This window comes from Giraffa tippelskirchi, chromosome 13 (genome assembly GCF_054371585.1).
Source record: "Giraffa tippelskirchi isolate mGirTip1 chromosome 13, T2T-mGirTip1v1.2.pri, whole genome shotgun sequence".
NCBI classification, from domain to species: Eukaryota; Metazoa; Chordata; class Mammalia; order Artiodactyla; family Giraffidae; genus Giraffa; species Giraffa tippelskirchi.
Window position 1 is genome coordinate 108,331,505 of NC_137287.1, and position 18,880 is coordinate 108,350,384.

The window sequence follows — 18,880 nt, forward strand, 5'->3', positions numbered from 1 at the left end:
ATCCTCTGTGGCAAGGTCCCAGCAACTTTTTTTTTTTTTTAATGAAGGATAATTGCTTTACAGACTTTTTTTGTTTTCTGTCAAAGCTCAACATGAATCAGCCATAGGTATACTGCTTCCTAGGTGGCTTAGTGGTAAAGAATCTGCCTGCAGTGCAGGAGATGTGGGCTCGATCCCTGTGTTGGGAAGATCCCCTGGAGAAGGAAAAGACAATCCACTCCAGTATTTTTGCCTAGGAAATCCCATGGACAGAGGACCCCAGTGGGCTACAGTCCACAGGGTCGCAAAGAGTCAGACACGACTTAGCGGCTAAACAACAATGAAAGAATGGATGATTGGAAGACCCTTGACTACCCAGAATCAGTGAGATAAGAAGTCAGAGCCTGCAATAGATATGGACAGTTTTTTCCTCTCCCTCCTGCTTTTTTTTTTTTTTTTGGTGAAAGAGTCCCAAATGTTGCAATTGTCCTCAAAGTGACATTTCCCCCATCCTGGGGGCCCCTCATTCCTCCCCCCACTAGTGACGAAGAGGGTATCGAGCTGGGCAGTGGAGAACCCTGGTGACGGATTAGTGCTGCCAACCACCAACACAAAACCATTTGGTGTGGGTAAATGATAGATGCTAACACTCATTTTAAACACAGGCAACTGAATTCCTGCAGACAGGCGCCACGGCTGGAATTTAGGGCACAGCTGCTAGGTTCAGATAAGGTGCCGAATCGGCTCTGCATACCTCGATGTTACTTAATAATGAAAATGTGGTGATTGATGCTGCTGTCTTGAGGATATAACCTCCCCATTTGGAGGTCTGCAGCTCCCAAATCATCCATTCCACCGTTTTTTCCTTTCTTTTTTTGGGAAGGCATTGTGGAGGAGGGGTGGATAAAGGATGGGGTGGCAGTGGGAGGGGAGGACCTGGCAGCAGGAAGCTTGTGATCCTAAAGAATTTGAAGAAGTCCAAAGAGCTTAGTTGAAAGAATTCAATTCTGGCAAGCTCACCTGGGACAGGAAGTTCAACATGGAAGACCGGGTTAGACCAGGTACTCTCAGTATTTTCATGGTCAAGGGCTTCTTTTACCACCCCTTCTCCATTTCTATGATGTCACAAAGAGCCAATCAGAGTTTCTGATACAGAACTTCACCTCCCACCTCTCCCTTGAGCTACAGGAGTGTTTTCCGACTCTTTGTGACCCTGTGGACCGTAGTCCACCGGGCCTCTCTGTCCATGGGATTCTCCAGGCAAGAATACTGGAGTGGGTAGCCATTCCCTTCTCCAAGAGATCTTCCCAACCCAGAGATTGAACGTGGGTCTTCTGCATTGCAGGTGGATTCTTAACCATCTGAGCCACCAGGGAAGCCCAAGAATACTGGAGTGGGTAGCCATTCCCTTCTCCAGAGGATCTTCCTGACCCAGAGATTGAACCCAGGTCTCCTGCATTTCAGGCAGATTCTTAACCATCTGAGCCACCAGGGAAGCTCTGAGCTACAGGAGAGGTTGGCCATTTATCTGCTACCTCCTGAACACTGCCCCTAAGAAACCTCCAATTCGGGCTGTCACAAACTGAGCTCATCATGCTGGTATCCAAATCTACCCTCTTTTTCCTCACTTAGGCAAGTGGTACTACCTATGACAGACACATGGGCGTTATCCCAGACTTCTCCTTCTTCCTCATCTCCCATGTTCAGACCCCTAATCCTGCTATTTTTATCTCACAAATCACTCTCTCTTGAATTCACCTACTTTTCTGTATCTTCATGGCCTTAAAACACAATCTCGCTCTCACCTTCTTTCCCCTAGATGTCCTCCTGGGCTCCAGTTTTTCCCTTCCATCCATCTTCCATCCTGAACGTGAGTAATCTTCCTAAGTAGAAACATACCATGTTATTATCTCTCTTCTTAAAACCCAACAGTGGCATCTAACTTCCTCTAGGACAAAGTCCTGTTTACTTATCTTAGTACCCAAGCCATTTAAGATCTGGTCCTGGCCTATATCTGCAGCACGTCCCTTACTGTACCTCACACTCTTTTGTTGGATCTACTTGAAACGCATGTGGATTTCTGCCTCCTTGCCTTTGCCCACACTGTTCCCTCTGCCTTGCAGGCCTTCCCTCCTCTTCATCTTCTTCAAGACGCAAATATTTTCTACTTAGAGAAAGTTTTCTTTACCATCCTCCATAACTCCCTACAATGTTGATTTCTCTTTTTTGTGTGTGCTATTCTAACTATGAAAAAAGTGAAAGTGAAAGTGTTAGTCATTCACCAGTGTCTGACTCTTTTGCGACCGCATGGACTGTAGCCAGGATCCTCTGTCCATGGAATTCTCCACGCAAGAATACTGGAGGATCTTCCCAACCCAGGGATCGAACCTGGGTCTCCTGCATTGCAGGCAGATTCTTTACCATCTGAGCCACCAGGGAAGCCCCACTATAGTCATCCTGTATTACAATGGTAGGTAGCCGTCATCACCTCACTTGCTAGAACTGGGTTCAAATCCCTGGTCCACCATTTATCAACTGTGTGATCTTGAACAAGTCATGCACTCTCTCTGAACCTCAGTTTTTTCCTCTATAACATGGGAATAATAATAGGACCCATCTCAAAAGGTGGTGGTGACGATTAGATGCTGGATGTAAAGCATCTAGCATGGACTCGGGCACACAGAAGATGCTTAATAAATGTTAATTCCTAGGGTGATGTTGTTAAGCTAGAGCCTAGGGAAGATGGGAAGTGCCTACTTCTGGTCAGAGTCCTAGAAGCAGAGCATGAGAGGCGTTTGGTTTGCGGGATTTGTTGAAGAAGTGCTTTTAAGCAAAACCAGTAAAGGAGGGTGGGAAGCGGGAGAGGGAGAGGAGAGGGGACAAGCACAGATGTCATCTCAGGTTATCCACCGGGGGCTCTGGAGCATACGGTGGCAGTCATCACTGGCTCTGAGCTGCCCCTGGGTAGGAGATGGGGGGTGGTGTAACCTCCCAGATTGGGGGGGAGGGTGCAACCTCCCAGAAGAGGTGTCCCCCTCCCAGTGACGGGGGATGAGAAAGCTTGCCTGGGAAAGGGGGTCTGGATAGGCATGCCAGCAAGACCCATCTCAGCATCTTAGGAGAGACTCACTGCTTTCAGGGGACTGGAAGGTTATTCTTCATGGAATGAAGGCAGAGTCCAGACTTTATAGCTGCCTCAAGTTTCACTCACTCAGTGTATTCACTCTGAAGGTGTTTACTGAGCATCTTCTATGTTCCAGAGACTTTCCTAGGCTCTGGAGGAACCACTGGAGAGCAAAAGATGCCCTCAGGGACCTCATAATCAAGTGTGAGTGACAGAAGGTCATCAAGTAATCACACCCAAAGACAAAGGTCTCTGAATAGAAGGAACTCAGTTCTGTGAGGGGTGTAACAGAGGGACCCAGGTCAGCCTGGAGGTGAAGGAAGGCTTTCTGGAAGAGAGCCTTTTGAGTACAAGTCTGAAGATTAAGAGTAATTAGGTGGGGAAACAGGTATGTGTAGCTTTGCTCCTACCCCTTTCTTTTGGTCCTGCTTAAGTCGAAGGGAGTGCTGCAGCCTTAGAGCTGTTGTCAGTCACTTACCCTTGAGTATGAATGAGGCTTTAATCCTTTTCTGAGAGAAGGGGAATGAAAAAGTCTGGGGGCAATAAATACTTTGAAGAGGAAAAATTATTTGTAAAAAACAAACAAACAAACAAAAAAACAGAGAAGGGAAATGGGCAGAAAACGAAAGCAAGAGCTTTGAGAAAAACTTGATTTTGCATCTGTAGTAGCTGCCCCATCTTCTCTATGGTTTCTCTCCCTCTGTCAAGTAAACTTTGGAAGCTGGGGGTAAAAAAACTTGACTTGGAGCCACCCTTGCCCGGGGTTTGCCTTTCTTGAAGCCAGAGTTGGCAGCTACCTATGTAACATGATGTAAAATCCTCCTCTCTGCCCAGTCCTGCTGCCCACGTGTCACTGGTCACTGCCTGAAATTCCCACCATTAGTATCTCAAAGCTGAGGCTAGTCCCAGGAGCTCAGTTCTCATTCTGACTCTCTTTTTCTGACCTTGGGCATGTCCTTTCCTTTCCGACACACGAGGGAAGGCCTGGACTCAATTTCTCTGAGTCTCTGCGGCCCTAGCTGTCTATTTGTTTCTTCTTTGCTCACCCCTGCTTCATTAAGGTTGCAAACTCAAGGTGGTAATCTGCGGGGGGACGCTTGAGAGGTCTGGAACCCAGGCTGGGCCCCTTTCTTGGCCCTCTGGTTCTCAGAGGTTGTGGCCCAGGAGTGGGGAGGGAGAAGGGCACTGGAAGAGGCCTTCAGCCTCTCGTGGCCCTTTAAATGCGGCCAAAATGACTCCTGCTCTCCAGATTGCTGCCTGCAGCTGTCAGACACGCATCAAGGTCAGAGGTGTGCATCTACCTCAGACACAGCAATAATGGCTTCTAATGGACTGTAAACAGGTGAAGTTTGCTGCAAAGATGCCGCCACCACTGCCGGAACAATAAAAGCTCCTTTCTCATTAACCCTCTCCTGGATTTTGCTTGCACCATGACTGCACTGTCTCCAAACAGCGCCTTTTCCAAAGACGATCTTGGCTGGCATCTCATCCACCCTTAAACAACGGATCAAGAGGAAGGCTATTATTATGTCCACTTTACAGATGGGGAAACCGAGGCCCAGAGAGGGAAAGGGACTTGCTTGGAGTCTCAGAGATATGACATGGCACAGCCAGGACTAGAAATCAAGACTTCTCTGGTTTCAGAGTCCACGCTGCTATGAGACCTTACTCTTCTCTGTCTGCAGCCTGCTAATGATTTGCAGTGGGCTTGGCCAAGAGTTGCCAGAGAAATAAAAAGTGACCTTGAGGACCAGAGTTCTAGAGGGAAAAATGAAGCCCTTTGAGTCAGACTAACCTGAGTTCAAATCCTGATCTGCCTTTGACTAGCTGTGTGACCTTGGGCCCATTAATGAACCTCCCTGAGCCTCAATTTCCTCTCCTAAGAGGGAGCGGTAGGATGATCGTGAGGGCTGAAGGAAACTGCGTGAAGTGTCCAGCACAGGGCTTCCTTGGTGGCTCCAAAGTGAAGAATCCGCCCACCAATGCAGGAAACAGGGGTTCGATCCCTGGGTCAGGAAGACCCCACACAGCAAAGCAACTAAACCCGTGCGCCATAACTATTGAGCCTGTACTCTAGAGTTCAGGAGCTGCAATTACTGAAGCCTGCATGTCCTACAGCCCGTGTTCCATAAGACAAGAAGCCACTGCAACAAGAGGCCCCACCACAATTAGAGAGCAGCCCCCTGCTCGCCGCAACTAGGGAAAAGCACTCACAGCAACGAAGACCCAGCACAGCCGAAACTAAATAAATACAAATTATTTTTTAACAAATGTCGGGCGTGGAGGTCTCAATAAAGGTCAGCCTCCTCTCACGCTTGCCTTTAATGAGACTGAGCTGTCTGAGGCTTTCTAGATAGAGGAGGTGACCTTCGTATTGGGGCTGCCACAGGAAAGGCAGTGACCCAGGTTCCCTAACCCGCCCCTCCTCTTGGGACCCTGGAGGACACCGTTCCCAAGGTCATCTCGCGCCAGGCGGCACCCTCCCCATTCCAACCCCCTCTCCTTCCCTCAATCCCCTCCTCCCTCCAACACCCTCCACCCTCCACACTAGCAGGCAGGAGTGAAGACAGCACGGGCCATAAATAAGGCCAACGAGGAGGCAGTAATTCGACGGCCATTTCCCGTCACGCTGCTACTTTTAGTGCCACCACTGTCACAGCCGAGGCTGTAGAGGGACGTTGGATGCTCCTCCCATGGGCCGTTTCTTTCTGAGCCTGTTAGATGCCAGGCAGGAAGGTGAGGGGGTGAGGGTGAGGGCATGTGGGGGAAGACAGATCAGGACCTCGGTGGGGGCCCTCCCTCTCTACTCACCACCCTCGCCCCTTCTCCCCCCTCCCTGTTCCCCCTCCCCTCCCCACCCAGTGCTGCTCTCCCACCCTACCCCGCCAGGCTGCCCTTCACCCCCGAGTGGAGATCTGTCTCCTCTTGGATCAACTTCTCCCTGAACCTCAGAGGGACCCTTGTCCTCCACTATAGACACACCCATGTGGCTGCTGTCACCCCCTTCTCCCGACTTTCTCTCCACAACCCTTTTCACCATCTGACATCCTGATCTTTTATTGACTAATTTTTTTGTTACCTGCTCCTCCCCAGCACACGATCTCCTCTCACCAGACTCCCTGAGGGCAGAGGTTTTGTGTTTTGCTTACTGCCCTATTCCTAGCACCTAGAACAGCACCCAGCACTTAGTAGGTGCTCAGTAAAGCACAGAATGTATGGATGCACTCCGCTGCTCTTGGCTATCTCATACTTCATTCAAAGCATATTGATGCTAATAAGTGAACATATTGGTTCCAGGCACAGGGGTGAAGTGCTAGTGGCATCTAAATGAACCACCCAGCCCCCATCTCTGCCTTTCAAGTTGGGAGACTCAGCAAAGTGGCACAACAAAGGAGCTGTGATTACTGACTCTGGAGTCAGAATGCCTGACCTTACTTGGTGTGTGACCTTGGGAGAATTTCCTGTACCTCTGAGCCTCGGTTTCCTCATCTGTAAAGTGGGGATGGTCAAAGGTGTTATGAGGAGTCAGTGAGGGCATGCATTCAAACGTGATTTAGCATAGTGTGTGTGAAAGTTGCTCAGTCTGACTGTTTGTGACCCCATAGACTGTAGCCTGTCAGGCTCCTCTGTCCTTGGAATTCTCCAGGCAAGAATACTGGAGTGGGTAGCCATTCCCTTCTCCCGGGGATCTTCCCAACCCAGGAGTCGAACCAGGGTGTCCTGCACCACAGGCAGATTCTTTACCAGCTGAACTATGAGGGAAGCCTGATTTAGCATAGAGGCAGGTGCTAGGAGTGCTCAGTGAACAATGGCCATTGATCTATGGTTCTTACCCCGTGAGTGAGCTCTAATAGAGGAGAAAACCACATGCTGAGAGTCTGCTGGGGAGGAGCGAGTGATCGTGATGTGGGAAGTTAAGGGTATAGTTTCTAAGGAAGCAGCACGTGATCAGATCGTGATCAGATCGTCTAGAAACCCTGAGTTCCTGGTGGAGGAAACAGAAGGAACAAAGGAGTAAAGGAGTGGGAGGAGCTGCAGGCTCCTGGTGAGTGTGTCTGCGTGTGTGTGTGTGTGTGTGTGTGTGCGCGCGCGCGCGCGCACGCGCATAGGGTGGGAGATGAAGAGGAAGAGGAGGTGGAGGGCATGAGATCAAGCAATCCTCTAATCCTGAGAGGAGGAGTTTGGACCCTGTCCCAGGGATGTGGGAGCCACTGAAAGCATTTGAACAGCGGTGGGCATGGCCAACCCTGGGATTTAAAACCTCTATTTGAGGTGGTCTGGACAGGGTTGGGGGACAAGAAGCAGAGAGGGCTGCCAAAAGAGAGCTGATATTCCAGATGGGAGATGCTAAAGATTAGACAGGGGCTGGCAGTGGTACCCAGACCCAGGTGCCCTGCTGATGGGCATAGGCCACCTGGGATGCCCACCCTGACACCCACTCCTGATCCCCAAGAGGGTACCAGGGAAGGAAAAAGGAGAAGAACCTGGGGTATACGTTCCTAGTTCCCTCCTAAAATGTCTCTGGCTTTCAGAGACCTCAATCATCCACTCAGCTCCACGGGTGGAAATCCCAGCTCCACTAGCTACCAATGGCATGACCTTGACCAAGTCACTTCACTCTTCTGGGTCTGGATCATGGGGGAAGGCTGAGAAGGGAATAAACCATGAGTCCCTACTCTATATCAGGTCCACCACCCACAGAGGAAAGGCCTCTTCTCCTGGGTAGTTATAGGAATTTCACATGAAGCTTTATCTGGGGCTAATCTTTGTTGATGGCATCTTATTCCTATGTTACAGACTGGGACACCGAGGCTCAGAGAAGAGAATTTAAGTGATGGAGCCAGGCGGTCTGGTTCCAGGGTCTGAGATGCTCTTGACTCCTGTCTTAAAATGAAGTGTAGCAGAAACCTCATGGCCTGTGGAGTTGCACCAACTTTGTGTTTTCATCTTACCTTCACAATATATTAGTTTTATGGTCCAGGGCAAGTCAGTTTCCCTCTCTGAACCTTAGTTCCTCACCCATAAATTGTACATAACTGCAAAACAATGAAAATAAACGGCACTGAGTTTGAAAGTGCTAGGCACATAATAGGTGCACAGCAAAATAACTGGTCTTCCCTGGTGGCTCAGACTGTAAAGAATCTGCCTGCAGTGCAGGAGACCAGCATTCAATTCCTGGGTCAGGAAGATCCCCTGGAGAAGGAAATGGCAACTCACCCCAGTATTCTTGCCTAGAGAATTCCAAGGACAGAGAGGAGTCTGGTGAGCTACAGTCTGGGATTGCAAAGAGTCGGACACGACTGAGCGACTAACTGGAAAGTAACTTCAGCTACTGTTTCTCCCCCTAGTAAAACAAGAAGACAGCACCGGAAGATCTCTCACTGGAAGGTCAAGTCTGACCCTTAGCTCCCATGACAGCTGTTGATGTGGCAGGGGCTGTTTAGATCTTCCCAAACCACCCCAGGCAGGCTCCCAGCTTCATCCCTCCATGAACCAGTGACCTGCAAAGGGAGGGGTCTGCTTAGTGGTGGTCTACAGGAGGGGATGATGAGAGGTGGACAGGTGAGCGAGGAGACTTTAGAGATACTGACTGTCAGCTGCCAACTCCCCAAGTATAACGTGGGGCTCCAAGTACAGTTGAGTGTAGAGGGCCGGGGCCCCTGAAGGGAAGCTCAGCTGAGGTTCAGACCCAGGGGAAAAGGAAAGAACACAGTTAATAGAGTGTGACTTGTCCCTGGAACAGAGTGTGAAAGCCCTAGCTTGGCAGAAAGATGCTCAGAAACCTGATGTACTAGGAGGTACCATCTTACAATCCTAAGACCATTGGTATTAATACATTGCTCTTAAAATGCAAAGAGCATTGGTAATCAAATTGTATAGAAACACATACACACGTGAATACAAGTAAAACTGGAGAAATCTGAATAAGATTAGTGGGTTGTATGTCCATGTCCTGGTTGGGATATTGGACAATAGTTTTGCGAGATGTCATAATTGGGGAAAACTTGTAAAGGGTGCGTGTTATCTCAATGGACTACGTCTTCCAACTGCATTTGAACATACAATTATCTCAAAATAAAGGTTTACTTGAAAACAGAGGGACAAAGACAGACAGACATACACATACCACCTACATAGACAGAGGATGGGATCTAGAGTGTCCTGGGTTCGAATCCCAGCTCTGGCCCTTTCTCATTTTGTGGCCTCTTCACCCCTTTGACTCTCAGTTTCCTTATTTAAAATGGAAATAAAATGCAAGCCATTCAGAGCTGAAGGGCAATGAGAGTGCGTCATATCCCCACTGGTGGCATGCAGACAAGAAAATATTCAGAGGGAGATTTTTAGCAGGTAATGCATTTGTTAGAAAGCAAGATTGAAAACTTTAATTTTCTTGCATTCAAGACAGTAGAAATACAACAAAAGAAGTCCAAAGGAAATAGAAAGAAGGGGACTTCCTTGGTGGTCCAGTGGTTAAGAATATGCCTGCCAATGCAGGGGACATAGCTTCGATCCCTGGTCCTGGAGGATTCCACATGTCTTGAGGCAACTAAACCTGTGTGCCACAACTATGCCTAAAGCCCGTGCTTTTCAATGGGAAAAGCCACTGCAGTGAGAAGCCCATACACTGCAACTAGAGAGTAGCTAGCCCCCTGTCGCTGCAACTAGAGAAAGCCTGCACATAGCAACAAAGACCCAGCATAGCCAAAAATAAATAAAAATGAAAAAAAAAAAAGAAAATGGGAGGAATTTTAAAAGATCAAAGAAGAAATGGATGAATCAGAAAATGAGATGGAGATGATAACCCTTACAAAGTAGAGCTGTGGCAAGACTGAAATAAGATCATTCATTCATTCACTCAAGAAAAATGAGTGGCACACCCTGGGTGTCCAGCACATCCTATATTCCAGGCACTGTGCCCAGTACCAGGGGGACAAAGAGAAGCAAAACACACAGCCTTGCCCTCCAGGAGTCTTCAGTCTAGTAAAAGAGGCAAAATCAGTATGATGTTCAGTGAAATCAGGGAGGAAGCACAGGGGGCTAGGGGCATCCACAGGAAGCAGGAAGTATTCTCCCAGGAGCTGATATCTGAGGTGGATAAATGGGGTTTTCCATAACAGTGTTCCTGGCAATGAAAATAGCATGTACCAGGGTTGACACAAGACAAGTTGTGCCCCAGAAGGAAAAACAAGCATCCCTGACATTCACTGAGTACTTAGAACAAACCAGGAAGGAGAGACTATTATTATCTCCGTTTGTAGTCAAGGAGACTAAGGCTCAGAGAGGTTCCTTAAGATCTCCCAGATTCTTCAGCAGGAAGTGATGACGTTAGGGTTGAACTTGAAGGCTGAGGCAAAGCTTACATCCTTTATGGGGATGTGATTCTGGGGCAGTAAGAATGAGGGGGAAAGAGAAGTGAGATAGAAAAGGAGGGAAATACATGATGGTATGTTTCCGGGCTGGCCCCAGCTTAGAGCCAATGCAGCAGGGGCCTAGGTCATGTGGGGCAGCGCATCCATAAGCCACATAAGCCTCCATTCTTTGAAATAGTTCATTGTCTGTGGCTCTGTCCCCTCTCCTGGTCATTATTATTTCCAGTTCACTCCATGGGGTGCTGTTACTTGGCATCTCTGGGAAACCGCTGGTGGAACCAGTCCACATGCCTTGCACGTGGTATTTTATCAGAACATGAAGGAGCCAGAGTCTCCCTTAGACTGGGTTGAACCCAAATGTTGGACCCTGGCAGACTTGGTGGAGGCGATGCTGAAGGCTGGTCCTCACCCAGGGAACACTGAGGCAGCTGGGTTAGACAACGAAGCAAAGGCAGAGGCCAGGCTCACCACAGAGCAAGAAGGGACCAGGTGGGACCAAGTCAATCAGAGAAGATGTATAAACTGGGTCTGGGGTACCAGGTCTGCCTGATTCTGGAACTGATGCACAAGTGGTTGGAGCTGAGGCTGGGGAACTGGGTAACGGCCAAAGCCCAGAAGCCTTACTGGTTGATGGGAGAAATGGGGCTTGATCTGCAGGGCAGTGGGGAGACATGGGAGCATCCTTAATGGCTGGCCGGCTGGCCGGTACCAAGAGCAGCTCAGGACAAGCTAGATCCCATTGGCAGGGAGTGAGGGCTGCCCCATCGCCCTCAGCATCCCCCTCCCCCAGGTCCAGCCGAGATGACTGCAGCTCACATCCTTCAGCGTGACATTGGAACATTGCTGGGGGAGTGGAGGGTGACAGAGCGCCATCCTGGGTGGTAATGGCTCCAGCGCCAGGAGGAAAATGACATAAATAATATCCCATTAGAGACCCCGAGCTGCTCTGCTGAGTGCCTTGTTTTGCTGGCAACATTATGGGCTTCATAAACAGACTCATTTATTTTCCAGCCCTCTCTGTGGCTGAGGTGGGGGGCTGGAGGGTGGGTGTTGAGGAAGATGACCAGGGGCGGCAGAGGCGGTGAGGGGCAGGAACAGCAGGATCCTGTCCTAGCTGTGGCTGTCAAGGCCCAGCACAGCCCACCCCTCCAACCTCAGCCAGCACACGGGCCTGTCTCTCCCACCTCCAGCCTTTCCCGTGTTCTTCTCCTCTACCTGGAATGCTCTCCCCAGCTCAGTCTTTAGAAATCCCACGGCTTCCTTCAAAGCCCAACTTGGGTGTTCCCTCCTCTATGCAACCTGCCTTGATTTCCCTTTTTAATGGAACCTCAAATTTCCCTTAGCTCTTGTTGAGGCAGGAGGCTATCTTGGAAGGAGTTCTGGTATGGATAGATCTGGATTCAAATCCTGACCCAGCCGCTTGCAAGCTTGCTGACCTTGGGTAAGTCTGTTACCTCTCTGAGCCTGTTTTCTCTTGTGAAAGGCAGTAATGAGAATGCCTTATACGGGACTTCCCTGGTGGTCCAATGACTAAGACTCTGCACTCCCAATGCAAGGGGCCCAGGTTCGATCCCTGGTCAGGGAACTGGATTCCACATACCGCAACTAAGAGTTCCCATGCCACAGCTCAAGATCTTGCATGCCACCACTAAGAATTCCACATGCCAAGACTAAGACCTGGTACAGCCCAACAAAGAAGTAATTTTTTTTTTTAAAGAAGAAGTTTCAGTCAGGTGGTGGCTGGGGTTGGTGCAGGTGGTGGCTGGGGTTGGTGCAGCTGGGGGCTTCTGAGTGTCTCTTTCTTTCTCTGCATGTGATCTCAGGACTTCTCCATGTGGTTCACTTGGGTTTTCTCATAGCATGGTGTCCTCCAGACAGTCATGCTGCTTAGTTGGTAGCTCAGGGCTCCAGAGTCAGTGTCCTTGACCTCAACTCAAAAGCGTTCCATTGTTACCTCTGTTGCACCCTATTGGTTATAATCAAGTCGTGAGCCCACCCCCATGTGGAGGGGGAGGATGTCAAGGTTATATTTGATGAACAACATGTAGGATGCGACCATCCTTGAAAATGCAATCTTCCATAGATCTGAAGGATGAGTAGGCATTAAATAGGGGAAGAAGAGAGGGAAGAGTGTTCTAAGCAGAGGGATGGTTGGTGCAAAGACCCTGGGGTGGAGAGGACCATCTGGAGCCTGGCACTGAGGAGTCATTCAGGGACACAGTGGTGAATAAGACAAAAACCTTTGACCTTTTTGGTTGTTATTTTTGATTATTTGTTTGTTTGTTATGGCCACGCCATGTGGCATGCAAGATCTTAGCTCCTTGACCAGGGATCAAATCTGTGCCCCTGCATTGGGAGCTCAGAGTCTTAATGACTGGATGACCAGGGAAGGCCTCCAAACCCATGACTTTTTGGAGCTTACTTTCTAGTGGGGAAGACAGACAATAAATAAATGCACAAATAAATAAACAGCCTAATTTGGGGTTGTAATAAGGGCTGCGAAGGGTACATTGGTGCTTTGATAAAGTGAGCTTAGAGGGAGGGTGGGGTATTATTTCAGGCTGGGAAGACCTCTTTGAGGAAGTGACAACTGAGCTGAGCTCTGTGGTTGAGAAAGAGTTGGCTGGTCGTGCAAGGAACTGAAAAGAGAGCTTTTGCATCAGAAGGAACAGCATATGCAAAGACCAGGAGATGGGAAAGGACTTGGCAGTGTAGTTGGAACGTGGTAAGCAAATGGGCAAGAAGGTACAAGGTGATGATGGGCAGGGAGGGGAGGCCAGCTTTTGCAGAGCCCTGGCCAGGAGCTTGGGTTTATTTCTAAGTGTGAAGGGCATCATTGGTGGGTCTGAAACAGTGGAGTAATATGACCTGATTCTATAATAAAGGTCCTCCGGTTGCTGGGTGGACAGTGGATTGCAGGGGCAGGAAGGGAAGCAGAGAGTCCAGGCAAGAGATGGTGGTGGTGGCCTGGACCAAGGTGGTCCCAGTGGAGATGATGATGAAAAATGGGCAGGATCGTGACAGACTCAGAGGTAAAACCCACAAGACCTAGTGACTGGATGTGGAACATGAAGAGAAGGAGAAGGAAAGAGGGCCCTCTGGTATCTGGCAAATCTTTTTGTTTTTTACTTTATAATAATTTATTAAGTACTGCCTATTTCTTTCTTTGTTATCTGTTTTAAAAATTTTATTTATTTTTAATTGGAGGATAATTGCTTAACAGTATTGTGTTGGTTTCTGCCAAATATCAGTATGAATCAGCCGCAGGTATACCCATGTCCCCTCCCTCTTGAACCTCCTTCCCACCTCCTGCCCCGTCCAACCCCCTCTAGGTAATTACAGAGCCCTGGTTTGTGTTCCCTGAGTCATACAGCAAATTCCCATTGGCTATCTGTTTTACATATGGTAATATATGTTTCCATGTTACTCTCTCCTTACATCCCACCCTCTCCTTTCTCCCCTCCTCTGGCAAATCTTAGTCTTAGTTTGCAGCGCAGAGAGGTTAAGTGACTAGTCTACAGTCACACAGAATATCCACGGTACCACCAGAAAGAGCATCACACCGGGCAGTCAGTGCCACCCTCTGGGCCAATCCTGGGCCTAGGGATGCTGCCGGTGTGGGGTTCTCCTCTCTGTGTCTCTCCTGCCCCACCCCTCCCATTATCCCTCCTCTCTCCTCCTGGGACGCTGGCAGCTCTGGCTGATGCAGGCCCAGCAGGTGTGCCTTGCCAAGCTGTCGGCATGATGAACAGCCTCCCTTGGCCGAGCAGATAACGGTACACACACAGGTCAGGGGGGCCCCATGTAGCCCATCCATCAGGCCCAGGAGCGGGCGGAGGGCCGACACACCCTCTTGCCTGTTATCTGCCACAAATGTGTTTTCCCCCCAAGGTTAACAAGGAGAGTGACAGCCGGGCGTCTGACATCAGCAGGGCTGGTGCTTACAGAAGCCAGCCGGCACCCGTCCCTGCCCCCGCCTCCTTTCCCCTCCGCCTTTGAGGGCTCCTTCTAGCCTAGCATGGAGACACTCAGAGTCCTAGAATTGCAGACTCCTCAAGCTTTGAGCACTGAATATTCAAAAATTAGATGCACACAGAATCCTCAGTTCCTTGAGGCAAGACCACATGGTGGTTAAAAGCATGGACTGTGGATGCTGCCTAGCCTTCTTAGGTTCCGGTCCCAGTCCTGATGCTTACCAGCTGTGTGATTGAAGGCAAATTACTTCATATCACTGCGCCTCATCTTGAGGATGATACTAATGCCTTCTCCATGGGTAGCAGCTACTCTTTGTAGAGTACTTAGAACACTCCCTGGCACAGAGTACTTCGTTCACTTTGTGAGCAGAGATAAAGAGCCCTTAAGGACACAGAGTCTTACATTTCGGTCTTAGAGACATAGAACCTCGAAACCTTTGAATCTTCTAAGGGACATGGATTTTCAGCTCACTATTATAGACTATTAAAGTCACACCTGCAGAGGGAGTACGAAGGGGTGGCTTAGGGGGGCTTTAATTTAATTAACTCTCTAATTTCTGCCACCTCTTCCTCATTTCTTTTGCATGGACAACTGATAGTTTCTGAATCTTTTGTAACATGGTCTGCAAATGTAATGTCAAGCCCCTCTTCCAACCAGTTGGTTGCACCCACATAGAAATTGTTGGGCATCAGTAGCTCATTGTCCCTGTATACTGTGTCTATCTACACATCCATTCTTCCAGCCCCTTATTTGTTTCCTATCCATCCTCCCATCCATCCATCCACCCATCCATCCATCCTTTCATCCATCCATCCATCCATCCATCCATATGCCTATCCCTGCTCCTCCTCATCCATTTATCTTCTTTCTTTCCTTCTTCTTTTCCTTCTTTCTGTCTTTTCTTTCCCTTCCTTCCACATTCCTTTCTTTTTTTTCTTTCTCACCTCCTCTCTCTCCCCTTACTTCCTGAATAAAGTACAAAGAACAGAAAGAATACCCTGGCTTCTCCCTCCTTCCTACCCCCCAGTCTTCATGTGCTATGGTCTGAGGAGACAAATAAAAGAAGACAGGGTGTGCCCTTAAAGCCTGCAGAGCCTGGAGTATCATTTCATAGAGTATGTTCCTCAAGGTACTGTCCTTCCAGATCCTTCTTGAGAAAAATGATCAGAGCCAAATAAAGACTAGCAATGCTAAGTGCAAGCACTCTGCCCTGCAGATCTGCCAGGCTCACTAGTTACTATATTGAAGACTAGAAGCAAGGTTATAGTCAGTTCCTTCATCTATCAATTGGGCATACTAATTAACTAATAAGCTTCTGTCCTCAAGGAACTTACAATCTAGGAGAATATAAGCGAATGGGTTGATTGAACTATAAAGGAATAAGGCGATGAATGTAAAGCACTTAGCATAGTACCTGGCATATAGTAAATGCTCCATAAATGTTACTCTTAAAGGCTCTGAAAAGTCCTACAGTAGACCCCTCTTAAACCCAGAGCTCTCCAAACTTACTTGGTCTTGAAACTTCCTTCTTTTTTTCCCCTATGGCCTATACACCTGCTCACACACAGAGAGACACACAAAGATACAAATAACTACTACTGCTAGATAGTAAAATATCAATCAGGCTTTAAGAAATTGAAATATCTCATCTCTTACTTTTAAATGACTACATTTTGTGTTAATCTGTCCCTGGGAGGGCAGGCAATGTGGGTCACTGTCATGGGTTCTCTGTACCAACCAGGGGCATTTTTCATTTATTCACTCAATAAGCATTTATGGCAGCTTCCTCCATTCTGTGCTACATGACTGGCACTGGGATACAGATCGTTCCAACCTGTAACGGGATCATTCTAATGCAATCTACAGGATCAAGATATGTCCTGTATGTTGGGAGCTCAAAGAGAGATAACCCATGACCATCTGGGAAGGTGTCCAGGAGGAGGTGATGCCTGAGAAAGGAGTTGAGCTTGGAAAGATGAACAAGAATTAGCAGAAAAGAGGGGCCCTACAGATATGAGTCTCCCAAGAACTAGCTTGGATTTGGCTGACTCCTTGGGGGGGTCACAGTCCACTTTAGGTCCAGGAGGAAGGCAGATGTGAACTGAAATGCTCTGGTCCCCGTTCGTTACTCCTTCACTTGTGTTAGGGGTTTGGGGTCCATGGGAGGAGCACCAGGCTGAGAGTCTGACAGTGCAGGAGATGACCCCAGTCCCTTACTCACTAGCCTGTAACCTTGAAGAAGTCACTCCTGCTCTCTGAACCTCAGCTCCCTCATTGGCACATTGGAGATAGCAAAACTTCCCTCACTGGGCTGATGGGAAGAGCAAGGGAGATGATGAATAAGAAAGTGGCTTGTAAACTGAAGTGCTTTGCAGACTATTGAATATCATGCATACTGCAAAGCTTTATATATATACACTGTATGAGATGCAGGTCTTAGCTCAGGGCCCATCTTGTAATAGGGGCAAGAAGAATTGTGGAACTGAATTATTCTGCCACCTTTTGAGCTCTGTTCCTCTGATTCTTGAAATTGTTTGGATTCTCCTGAAGTTCCTTATTAATATGCCAACACTTTGAGAGGTGTTAATGCTTATTAGCTAATACCTTAGTTAGTGCTGGCACTTTCATTAGCAGTTAACACCTTTAGTTAGCAGCTAACTCCTTCAAGGGGATCACCTGGCATTTGGCTTCAAGAAGATGGGGTCAGGAATGGTTCCTGCTGGTCCTGGGGAACCATGGGCAGAAGAAAGGGGCTCTGAAAGGAGAGATGACTGTGCAGGAGAAAGATCGCTGACAGAACTGATTTGCCAAAGGACAATTCCATTGCCTCACCCTCAACTGAGGCCAGACGGCAGTACCCAAAATTGTCTCTGCCGTCTTCCCTGACTGAGAGGCTTTGGGCAAACAACTTATCCACTGTGAGCCTCAGTTTCCTTCTTCATTACGTGGGTTATTAAGCCATACCTTGCGGGGGTCACTGTGGCCAACTCCACGTTTTTCCAATTTGCTGTGTATTTGCAGGTGGTATGGAAACATTTTTCATTTTAATAGTGATGCATTTGTATCAGTCAGCTTAAATAATGTTATACTGTGGTGACAAATGACCCTCCCCCAAATCTCAACAGCTTTCAACAATAAGGTTTTATTTTTTGTTCACACTGCATGTCGGCCACGGGTGTGCTCTGATTCTACTCCATAACATCATTCTGAGATGAAGCTAAAGGGGCAGCCCCTGCCCACAACGCTGCTGGTTACGTGGCAACAGGAGACGAACAATGGCGGAATCACGTGATGGTGTGAGAGCTTCCAGGCAGAGGTGACACACACAGTTCTACTTACAATTCAGGAGGCAAAGCAGGCCACGTGGCCAAACCTGGTGGCCATGAGGTAAGAGCTACAATCTTTTGCAGGGAGGAACCTGGTAAGGAGGGCAACAAGTTTTTTTTTTTTTTAATTTTATTATTTTTTAAAATTTTATTTTGTTTATTTATTTTTTGGCTGCACTGGGTCTTTGTTGCGGCATGGAGGCTTCCCTAGTTGTGGCTTAAAGGCTTAGTTGCCCCACAGCATGTGGGATCTTAGTTCCCTGACCAGAGATCGAACCTACATGTCATGCATTGCAAAGAGAATTCTGAACCACTAGACCAGCAGGGAAGTCCCATAAGTTTTATTTTATTTTTTTTAATAGTAATGTAGTATAGTGTTTATGTTAAGGTGTACCAGAAAAAAGTAGAACTATGCAGATGTAGAGCTTTCTTGGTGGCTCAGACGGTAAAGAATCTGCTTGCAATGCAAGAGACCTGGGTTTGATTCCTGGGTGGGAAGATCCCCTGGAGAAGGAAATGGCAACCTACTCCAGTATTCTTGCCTGAAGAACTCTATGGACAGAGGAGCCTGGTGGGCTATAGCCCATGGGGTCGCAAAGAGTTGGACATGACTGAGCAACTAACACACGTGATGCAGACGTAAGTTAGAGAGAAAGAAAGACAAAGATAAATCAAATGGGGAAAACTGTGTATTACTGGTGAATCTTGGTGAAAAAATATCTTCATGGATGTTCTTTGCAACTTTTATGTAAAGTTTAAGATCATATTAGGGAATGCCCTGGCAGTACAGTGGTTAAGACTGCGCTTTCACTGCTGAGGGCCTGGGGTTCCATCCTTGGTGAGGTAACTTGGTAAGATCCCACAAGTCCCAAGGCACAGTCAAAAAAAAAATTATATTAAAATGGAAAGTTATATATACAAATCAAATCAAACCATGATTTCATGGTTGCTTAAGGCAAAGCAAACACAGAGAGAGTAAAAACTAATTGAGCCAATTTAAAGAAGATTAAATAATAGTGCCTGGTTCTTGTGAAAGTTGGACTTGAAGGGCAGATGTTTGGGCAATGCTCCGGTAGGCGTATGAAGATCCTCACTGTTTGTCAGGG